At 37.1% G+C, this 11,590-nt stretch overlaps 1 long non-coding RNA gene across 1 annotated transcript; it reads left to right on the forward strand.

Annotated features, from left to right (window-relative positions):
- Window positions 1-690: 690 nt before the first annotated feature.
- Window positions 691-11,326, forward strand: LOC129684171 (uncharacterized). Its single transcript, XR_008721288.1, has 3 exons — window positions 691-768; window positions 5,810-5,971; window positions 11,224-11,326. It is a non-coding gene; the product is annotated as an uncharacterized LOC129684171 (long non-coding RNA).
- The last annotated feature ends 264 nt before the right edge of the window (window positions 11,327-11,590 follow it).

The following is an 11,590-nucleotide window of genomic DNA, read 5'->3' on the forward strand; positions in this document are numbered from 1 at the left end:
TCTTCTCTTCTCTTCTCTTCTCTTCTCTTCTCTTCTCTTCTCTTCTCATACCTATGTAGTCTATGTCTGGGGATGTGCACACGAGTACAGATGCTTTTGGAGGCCAGAAGAGGGTGGCATATCCGCTGGAGCTTGAGTTATAGGCAGTTGTGAGTTGCCTGCTGTGGGTGCTGGGAGCTGAATGTGTACCCCTGCAAGAATAGCACATGCTCTAAACTGTTTTTACTAGTGTGGTATATGTATATTTGTGTGTGTACATACTTGTATGTGTGCACATCTGAACTTATTTGCTGGCCCAGAGGTCAGTATTTGTAATCTTTCTCAGCTGTTCTTTATTTAAGAAGGGTTTTTCATTGAGTCAAAAGCTCACTGATTTTGCTGGGGTGTCTTGCCAGTGAGCTTCAGGGATCCATCTGTCTTCTTCACCTCCCCCTAGTGCCATGTCCAGTTCAGTACAGTGTTGGCTGTCAAGTTGGCATGAAGTGGGCTTCATGTGTGACTCATAGGCCCTCTGCCAATCGAGCTGTATCCCCCGCCCCTTACTTACAGAATTTCTAGCCGTTATTTAAGAAAATACTTTTTCAGTAGTTGAATTAAGATGGAGGTATATTAATAGATTTAAGTTTTTACTAGTGTTGATGGCCGTTTGACAGGTTTGAAGTAAAATTAAAACTTTTTTTTTTTTTCTACAGAGGACTCTTTATTAGTATCCACGACAAAGGGCATATTGCTTCAGTTCTTAATGCGTGGCCAGAAGATGTTGTCAAGGTAAGTTACCAATGATTTTGCACTGAGGTACTTTGTTTCCTTTTCTATCATATGAACCAGTTTATATCATAGGCACACTCTCATTTGCTGTGAGCAGTGTTGACTGCCACCTAATTAATAGCTCTGATTTCTCTATGGTATAGTAATTTTATTGTAAAGTTGTTTAGAGACTTGTCCTGTTATTTCTAATTTCTTGGTGTTTCATTCTTTATAAAGTCATTGTATATGTATATACATGTGTATGTGTGTGTGTGTGTGTGTGTGTTGAAGTTGTAGGGCATGTAATTCTTTAAGCAAACTCCTTTATTGTATTTGCTGTGTTTAATGACCCACCAAGTTCAAAGTAGGCAGAAGAAACCTGTTAAATCATTGTTTTTATCATTATGACCTTAGGAGCTATGAGTTAATGAAACTTAGAGTAATAATTTCTGTGTGTGTGTGTGTGTGTGTGTGTGTGTGTGCATGCACACATGTGATATGTATGATATGTGTACATGTGTGTATGTTTGTGTATGTGCATGTATGTTAGTGTGATGTGAGTGTGTGTGTATGTGATATGAGTGTAATGTGCGTACATGTGTGAATGTGGGTGCATTCACTCCACAACCTTGGTTATGGGATCTGAAGTCTGGTCAGCCTTCTGTGGCGAGTTCTTTTGGTGGCTTCTGCTGAGCCATCCTCTGGCTTGATATGTGTCTTTAAGCAGAAAGTTGAAAGGATCATAGAATCAACAAGGCAGTTCAGAAAAATAGTTCCTGAGTGGAGTTCTAATCAGTACCTTGCCTTGTCACCGTAACAGCTAGGCCTTAGGCAGTCACCCTGCTTCTTGCTCTTCTCAGTAGCTGAACTCTTCTCTATGTAGTTCTTCTCTATGTAGCTGAACTCTACGTATTTGGCTTCATTAATAGTCTTCCTTTATCCCTGGACCTCAAAGCCCTATAGAACTTTAAAAGCTTAGGGTAGTATTTGGCACAGGACACTAAATAAGTCAGCACTTGATTGTAATATACAGAAAAGTACGATATGGTCTCTACTGTGTAGTTGAACACACACGTAGCAAAGATGATTTATAAGATAAAATGTACAGTGCACGGTAGTATAGATGTTCTGTTTGCTCATTCTGAAGATATTTTGTCACAGAAAATTTTTGCTGTTAAGACTTTTTTGTCATTTTATTTATTTTTTAATTTTTAAAAATATATTTCAGTTTATTTACTTTCTACCCCAAGGGTGCCCCCTCCCTCCTCTTCTTCCAGTGGCCCCCTTCTCCTCTCTCCCCCAAGAAAAGGGGAGTCCCTCCCCCCCCCATATCAGTCCTCCCCAGCATATTAAGTCACATCAGGAGTGAGCATATCCTCATCCCCTGAGGCCAGGCAAGGAGGAAGTGATCCCTGTTAAGACTCTGTAGTGTTGAAAATTTTCCAACATTATCTAAGCTAAGCTAAGATATAAATATCTCAAAGTTTAAAAAAATGCCTCCATATATGATCATAATTTTGGTAGGTAATGGTACTATATGGAGCCTAGGGAATAAAAGTTAAGTACAACTACAACAACAAAATGTTTTCAAAATCTTCATATTTAAGATATAATTCATTTAACATAGGTGGTGCTATCGAGTAGATGACAGTGTGTACTATTTAAAACTGGGTTTCCTGTGTTGAGCAGTGCATTTATGAGAGTACATATCATCAGCAGTGTATCTAATGCCTCTCTCTGTGACAGCACATTAAATGAAACCGTGTCTACTAAATAGACACCTGAATTATTTGGACCCTGAAAAATGGGTTATAGTGCTCAATAGTAGCATATATATTTCATGTATGCTACATGAAATATATATGAAACAAAATATATATACATAACAAAGTTATAGTGCTCAATGTAGCATATATATTTCTGAAAATTAGAGCTGTGTTACACATGGTATGTGTTACCTTTTCTGTCAGAGCATGAATATATCAACCCATTGCAATTAGGGGAAATGGTGACTCCTTGCAGTTAGAGAGGGAAAAGTTTTCAAAATGGAGTTTATGAAATAATTTTACCTCTTTTAAGTGTATTTACTTTTTTGCATGTGGACTTTATTTATAATAAACTACATACAGTAAAAACAGTCATGAAAGAATCAGGAAAGCCATATGTAAAAGTTACATTCAAAATGTTTAGCTCATTTCTATTTGGCAACCTTGAAGAAAGTGCTGTCTGTCCTATGTAGGTGAGCCTAAGTTTTGTACATACATCATTCTCTATCATATCTTGTATTTATCATCTTAAAAAAGCAGCTTTCTAGGCCTTAAAATGCTTTCTTAATTCCTAAACAACTTAAGCCTAACAAACTATTAACTGTCTAGTCTTCAATCCCATCAGAGATTTAAGAAGTAATAAAATAGGAAGTGCAGACAAGCAGCTAAGAGATGACACAGTTATTGCCTGGTCAATCACCCATTCTCTCTCTATAATGTTGGAGCATTGTTGTCAACCTTTTGGCCCAGTGTATCCAACAGACATAATCGTGAAGCAGGAAATATAAAGGACTTACTTAGTGTAACTGTCATGGTGGAGCCTGACAGTCAACTCAGCTGGTGTCCAAGTCTTGTCCATTTTGGACAGCATGTTGTCTGTAGAGAGAGCTGGGGCATGTTTGCCCAGTGGCTAGGCTGCCATTAATGAAGATATATCCAAAAGGAGATTCTATAATGCTCATCATCTTTGTTGGTGTAGGCTGGAGGTGTTGCCAGGCACTGACATGTCTCAAGTAAAAAAGGCCTTAAATTAATAAAAACATCTTTAAGTGCCATATTCTGTAGGTCTCTGATGTTTTTGAGGACCATCTATTTATATTTACATAGTGTATAATCATCTATCTTTATCTACCTCTCTCTGTCTATCTGTCTATCTATCTGTCTATCTGTCTGTCTGTCTGTTTGTCATAAATCTGAATAGGCAAACATTGCTGTTTTCTACATTTTTAGTATCTGTTCAACCTAGGATGTGTATTTCTGTGATACATCAGACTAATACCTGACATGATCATGAATCTGATTGATTAACCATTAACTAGTTTAAGTTAATTAGTATATTTACTTTTAAAACAACTTTTCAGTAGTTGTATCTTACAGGACATGAAAAATTAAAATAGCAGATCTCAGCAGTACATTTTTTATTTTTATTTTTATTAATCACAGTTTATTTACTTTGTATCCCACCTGTAGCTCCCTCCCTCTTCCCCTCCCAACCCCACCCTTCCTCCCTCTTTTCCTTCTATGCCCCTCCCCCAGTGCACTGATAGAGGTGATCCTCCTCCTCTTCCCTCTGACCCCAGCTTGTCAGGTCTCCTCAGGACTGGCTGCATTGTCCTCTCTGTGCAGTCTTATCAGCGGTACATTTTAACGCTGATACCTGGCAATACAGACTGGTGGAAGGAGCATAGTGCTCAGAGCAGACCCAGCTCCTAGATCCAGGGACTGCCTGGGTGGCTCATCTAGGCAGTTTTTTAGATTCTGGTGATCTTTAATGTGAGAGGAGGGTGTGAGTGTACTCTAGAACCCCAGTAGAGTGCTATAATTTTTTTTAACTTTTATTAGTTACTTTATTCATTTTTTTATCCCCCCATAAGCCCCCCTCCTCCCCTCCCAATCCCACTCTCCCTCCCCCTTCACACATGCCCCTCCCCAAGTCCACTGATAGGGGAGGTCCCCCTCTCCTCCTTCTGATCTTAGTCTATCAAATCTCATCAGGAGTGGCTGCAATGTCACCTTCTGTGGCCTGGTAAGGCTGCTCCCCCCTCAGGGGGAGGTGATCAAAGAGCAGGTGATTTTTTGAGGATATGAACAGTAGCCACATTTTTTTTTTTAAGAAGGTAAAATACAAGTACTATGGTAAGTTTTTTATATATCGTGGTTTCACTGTCTGTATCCGTGGATTTATCTAGTACTTACTGATTGTCTACTGGGTGCTGTTGTACCCAGATGCTGGAATTACAGTCGCGAGCAAACAGAGCCACTCTGAAGGCACACCATTAGTCTCTTTTTAAACTAAGAAATAGAGGGGCTGGAATGATGGCTTAGACGTTAGACTTACTGGTGCCATCTCAAGACCCCAGGCTTGATTCCCAGCACTCACAATCACCCAGTCCAAGGGAATCCAGTGCCCACTTCTAGCCTTGTGGGCAACCAAGCATGAATGTCATACCCAGACATACAAGCAGGCAGAACACCCATATACACATAAAATAAGTGAATTTAAAGAAAATAAGTAAGAAATAAAAACTTGAGTTAATTCCTTTATGTAGGGTCAAATAACTGCCATTCCATGGATATTTTGTGTACAGTACTTTAGCTTATCTAATAAACTAGGTTTGTTTTAATTTATACTGTGACCATGAATCATAGAATGAAGACACAGAATGCATTCATTCTAATGATGATTTCTAATGATGATATTAAATTCTGTAAAATAAGTCCTATATTCTGTAAAATAAGTACTATATATAATTCATTATTATTCTAAGTAGATAGAAATAAGCCAGTTAGTTCTAGGGAAAGGTCACCAGTGTAGCATGCTGTTCTGGGTATGGTCTAGAGATAACAGCACAGTTTCAGGGGCTTCTGGGAGAAAGAGGTCAGAGCATTCTGGAGCAGAGGTGTGACTACCTCGTCTACCTAGCACTTCTGCAGTATGTCATTATGGACACTCCTCTGTTGCACTGAGGGGCACTGGCTGCTTTTGCTTTTTTGTTTCCAATTTGAGCTCCAATTTCTCATTTCCCCTCTTAGTAAGTTATTTGAATTTCTATTTCGTACCTCTTCTTTTTACAGGAATATAACTAATCATACATATCATACCTTTATATAATGCTCAGCATATATAGATAAAACCCATTTCCTTTCCCCTTCTTCCATCATGGCTATGATTAAATATCCAGTATATGCATATTTAATGTATATTTTCTTACAGCTCAGTGTTTTATTGCAGGGCATTACCATCAGGACTAGAGACCAGGAACGAATAAAGACTTTTTGTCTTTTCTTTCTTCTAGGCTATTGTGGTAACTGATGGAGAGCGTATCCTCGGCTTGGGAGACCTGGGTTGTAATGGGATGGGCATCCCTGTGGGCAAACTGGCCCTGTACACAGCATGTGGAGGGGTGAACCCACAGCACTGTCTGCCTGTTACTTTGGACGTGGGAACAGAAAATGAGGTAATCATTTTGAGTGTAGAAAACAGCTACCTGTCTTTAAAAATTATGTTAAAGTTTGCACTATGAGATCATATTTCTTGAGCTTCATGAAATTCATTCATTTTTTTTTCTAGGTTACCCCACTCCCCTCAGCTCTGACCCCCCCCAACTCATTTTTTTTAAATACATTATTCTGCCTGCATGTGTTCCTGCAGCCCAGAAGAGGGCACAGGATCTCAGTATTGATGGTTGTGAGCCACCATGTGGTTGCTGGGAAATGAACTCAGGACCTTTAGAAGAACAGCCAGTGCTCTTAACCTGTGAGCCATCTCTCCAGCCCTGCTCCCAACTTTTATAAGAAAATAGCTTTCTGTTATTTTCTCATTTCTATAAAGCAATCATGCTTTATCTATCTTAATGGTCTGAAGTGCTTTGATAAGTATTGGTGCCATTATCTGAAGCACATTATCTGAAGTACAGGAACTAATTTCCTAGATCTTATTAAATTTAATCAGCTTGGGATCTTACTCTTCAAAACATCTGTGTTGAACCTGGAGTAAATGATTTGGAGTTCAACTTTTCTTCCACATTAATATTTTAGAGTCTTTCCATCATTAAACAGTTGTTATGTTTATCGTACATGAACAAAATCGCATTTGGCTCCTGTATATGAATGCTTATTTAACCTTTATCCATGGAAATATTTCGATTTAAAATATGGTTTTCCTGATATTTTCTTTTTCAATACTAATAGAAATGACTTAACTATCAAAACTAACCTATTTTAAAATACTGTTATAAATTGTATGTGTATATTAAAAATAAGATTTTACTTTAGTTTTCATATTTTTAAAACAAGCTGAGATGATAAATGGAAATCAAATAAAATAAAACCTACAAGATCTATGGTGTATCTTAAATTCTAGGGGTTATTAAAGAATAATGAAAACTATTAAATAAGCATATAATTATTTGAACAGTTTTAAACTTGGGCCTTTAAAATGATTTATTTATTTATATTCATTTGTATATGTATTTTGTTTGTGTGGATATGTTTCCACCACATAGTGCCCGGTACCCATGATGTTAGAGTTGTTCTCTGTAGCTGGAGTCACAGATGGTTGTGAGCCACCATGTGGGTGCTGAGAACTGACTCAGGTCCCCTTCTGGAGTAGCTAGAGCTCTTAACTAAAGAGCCATTTCTCCGGTCCCCACCTGGGCTTTGTGTGTGTGTGTATATAAGGTTATCATGTGGACATAGAGAAATTTAATTACTGGGATCTACAATGGATTCTTTAATTGGTAGAATGCATGAGTCATCAGAATCCAATGGTTTCTTCAAGGTGGGTCTTAAAACTTGGTCAAGTTGCTTGGTTGTCTTGGATTTTTCACGTCGCCTGCTTTCTAAATGAATCACGTTATATTGGAGAATTCTCCCTGCTTTCTAATTTTTACTATTTACCTTCAAATTTGTCCTTCAGTGTCTAAAGTGCTGTTGCATTCTTATTTTTGCATCTGTGTATGGACGTGTTGCACATGTGTTTATGTGTGCAGGAGCACACCTGTGTAGGTGGCACACATGTGTACATGCATGTGGAAGTCAGCTTGAACTGGGTGGCTAGTCACATAAGGTTTTCATAATGTGAACTATTCATGGCACTGCCTGTTGTGACAGCCTGTAAACTAGAATAATCTAGTCCCCCGTTTTTTAGGTTAGAATACTAAGTAATAGGTTCCATCACTGTGTCTTCACACATATGTGACATTATAACTTGCTTTCATTCGTTCCCTTCCACCACTGTCCTCCTGTATAAGCATTGTCCTCCTCTGGCTTGTTCACTTTTAAATCACATTTTGTATATATTAATTTTTTTGCAGTTAAATCTCTAAAAATACACTAGCTTTTAAAATTAAATTTTATGATAACTAAAACACTTTCTTTTAAATACATTATCATAATTGAAGAATTATATAACATTGTAATTCATCTTAAAACTTTTTTTTGTTGTTGTTTATCAAGACAGGGTTTCTCTGTGTAGCCTTGACTGTCCTTTTATAGATAGCATTGTTTGTTTTTCAAAACAGGGTTTCTCTGTGTAGCGTTGGCTGTCCTGGATTTACTTTGTAGACCAGGCTGGCCTCGAACTCACAGAGATCTGCTGCCTCTGCCTCCCTGAGTGCTGGGATGACAGGTATGCACCACTGTGCCCAGCTTCATAAATCTTAAAATCAACTTATTACAATTATTTTTCTCTTTTTTCCATTTATTTGTGTGTCTGTATGTAAGAGATGACAGCCTGTGGAAGTTTGCTCTTTTTTTTTTTTCTACCCTGTGCATTCTGGGAACTGAACTCAGGACATCTGCCTTAGTAGAAAATGCCCCTACCCATTGAGCTGCCTCCATTCTGCTTCTTTATGTCATGTGCTTCAGTTATCAGTGTGGGAAAGACTGGAAGAAAAGAGAAGGGGCACAGTTTTCCTCAACTGTGTTTTTCTTCTTTTTTTCTTTTTTGCTAAATCTTATATTTGGAGGCTAAATATATTCCAGACTTGGAGAAAGTATTTTAATATTGGCAGCCATTAGTAGCACATTGGCAGTTTAACCTTGGCTGCCCAGAAGCCTGCCAATGGGTTGTTTAAAGAATTTTTTATGCCTTAAGGAACAGCTGGACTTTACAGCACTCCTTGGTTTCAGATTTTATATTTTACATTTGTGTGATTTAACATGTTAGCTTCCAGTGAGCAAAAACCTTAACTACTTGTTAAGCAGTACATTGCAAGTAAGATGTATTGGTCAAACTAAGGAGATTTCACAATGAGAGAAAATGCTATTAATAATTACACAGGACAACAGGTATGCTCTTGGCCGTGGTTTCTATTGGCTTTAAATAAACCCTACTTCAGAAGATTCAAATAGTTGAACCAACTTAACATCACCAAATCTGTAAGAATGTATTTGTCTGTCACAAAGTACCTCCAGTCCCAGTGGCTTAAAATTACTGTTTTATTAATGTTTATGACCATGTAGGGTGTAGTTTGGTCTGGATGATAGGAAAGTTTGGATGGCTGGGACAAGTGTGCTTTTCTTCATTTAAATTCTCATTCTTCATAAGTTGCTTGCATTACACCTACACAATACAAGGATTTCCATCTTAGACTCTAAAGTTTCCATCCCAATAGCAGGGGTGGGTCCAAAGTCAAGGTCCTCTCATGCAGATCAGGTCTAGATGCAGAGGACGCTTGCTCTTTGATTCCCCCTATGCCTTTATTTATGTCTTCTCACCTATCAAACTTACAGTGACAAGTCAGGGACAGAATGCCGACTACCAACATTCCCAGTCAAAATTGGAGAAATAGAAATCCTATGGTTCTGGAGGGTCCATAGCCAATAAAGCGTCTCTGGACATCAAGCGAGCTGCCTGCTTATGGCCCAGTTTTGTTGCCTCAGAGTGGATTCATGTAGCTCATTGTTTTCAAGCTTTTGCTTTGGCCTTCTTGTGAGTTCTTGATTCTGCCCTCTGAGGTATCCCCTCCTTTTCATAAGAATTTATCTATAGTCTGCATTTAAAACTATTTACAAGTTTTTGAAAAGCAGTGCTTTGTGGTTTTTAGTGTTCAACTTTTACGCACATATTGATAAATATTTCGCTGTGAATTTTGTGGTTTGGATTACTAATATAAAATGAAATTACATTTTATTTCAACTGTTCATTACAATTTTATTTGTAGCAATATATTTGTTTCTGTATGTTCTTACATCTATGACTATATTAAATTAAGTTAATATAATTAAATTAACTCATTTAATTATGTAATTGATACTTATAATTATATAATTTAATTTGTAATTAAATTAAGGAATTTAATTATATTATAATTATAATTAAGTAAATATAAACTATATTAATATATAATAAAAACAATATTTTTGTAGATTGGCATTTTATATTTACATAATTATGTTTATGCAAATACAAAGTATTTAGTTCTAACCTTTCCAGTCTGTATGCTTGTCTTTTTCTTGCCTTATTGTAATAGCTGGTGTTTCTAGTGTAATGATGAAGAAAAGTGGTGAGGACAGATAAGTCTTGCTTTGTTTAGAATCTAAAGATAATTCAGTCTTTCACTGTAAAATAGGTTGTTAGCTGTTTTTTTTACAGATATTTTTAATTACTGAAGACTTTTGCCACTAATGGTCATGCTTTACACTATCTACATTATACCTCAGTTTAAAAAATTTGATTTATTAAAATAACGTTAAGTGTTATTTATGCCAGTACTTGAACGGAATAGTGGTGTCTTAGCTCCATCAGTTTAAGAAAGCAAAGTAGAAAGTTTAAAAAACTTAAGAAAGCTGGTCATGGTGGCACACACCTTTAATCCCAGTACTTGGGAGGCAGAGGCAAGTGGATCTCTGGGTTTGAAGCCAGCCTGGTCTACAAAATGAGTCCCGGACAGCCAGGACTCTTGTTACACAGAGAAACACTGTCTTGAAGGAAAATAAAAAAAAGGAGGAAGAGGAAAAAGAGGAACATTTTAGGCTGGGTGGTGATGGTGCACACCTTTAATCCCAACACTCAGGAGGCAGAGGCAAGCAGATGTCTGTGAGTTCAAGACAGCTGGTCTACAGAGAGAGTTTCAGGACATCCAAGGCTACACAGAAAAACCCTGTCTGGAAAGACTATGAGAGGGAGAAGGGAGAAAGGAGAGAAAAAGGAGGAAGGAGGAGAGAGAGAAAGAGAGAGAGAGAGAGGAACAAAAGCTTAAGAAAAACTTGGTCAAGGCTGAAAATATTCTCTCTTAAGTTAGTAGTCATATAACAAGTATATTCAAAATGTTTGAAGATTTCTTTTTTTGGAAATGGAAATAAATCTATGAAAAGGATTGTTATCTTTGCATTCATAAGCTGTTGTAAATCTTTAAAACTGAACATTATTTCCATGTGTGGGAAATTTTACTTATAAAATCTGAGTGGAGCTTTTCTAATGAGCACCACTGATGTATTATAATTATTTTTCTTTACCCCAGATTAACCCAGAATGTTTTAATATTTTGTAATTATTTTTCTTATTTGATTTGTGAACAAAATGGTTGTACTCTATAAAGTATTAGGTAAGTAGTGACTGGGCTACTCTGAATCAATATGTCAGGATTTTATTTTTCATTTCTGTCTCTTACATAGAAGATGAAACAGACTAAGAAAAGGTAAATGACTTTCTCATTGCTAATTCTTTCTATGCCATCTGCTTTTTTTTTTTTTTTTTTAACACTAGGAGTTACTTAAAGATCCACTGTACATTGGCCTGCGGCAGAGGAGAGTCCGAGGTCCTGAATATGACAAGTTTTTGGATGAATTCATGGAGGCAGTTTCTTCCAAGTATGTATAATTTTTATCTATATAATTCAAACATCTTATCCCAAACTACATACCTATTAAAATCTCCTAAGTTTGATTCAGTATGGTTTAATACTTATACCTGATAATGAATGAAATCATTTTTTTCTCTTTTTGTCTTTCTTTCTCTCTGTCTTTCCTCTCTGCCTGTCTCTATCCTTCTCCTCTCCCATCTTTTCCTTCCTCCTCTCCCTCCCTCTCTCTCTCTCTTTTTCTCTCTCTCTTCACAACTTTGTATACATGTA

The sequence above is a fragment of the Psammomys obesus genome, unplaced genomic scaffold (assembly GCF_907164565.1).
Source record: "Psammomys obesus unplaced genomic scaffold, mPsaObe1.curated_primary_1811, whole genome shotgun sequence".
NCBI classification, from domain to species: domain Eukaryota; kingdom Metazoa; phylum Chordata; class Mammalia; order Rodentia; family Muridae; genus Psammomys; species Psammomys obesus.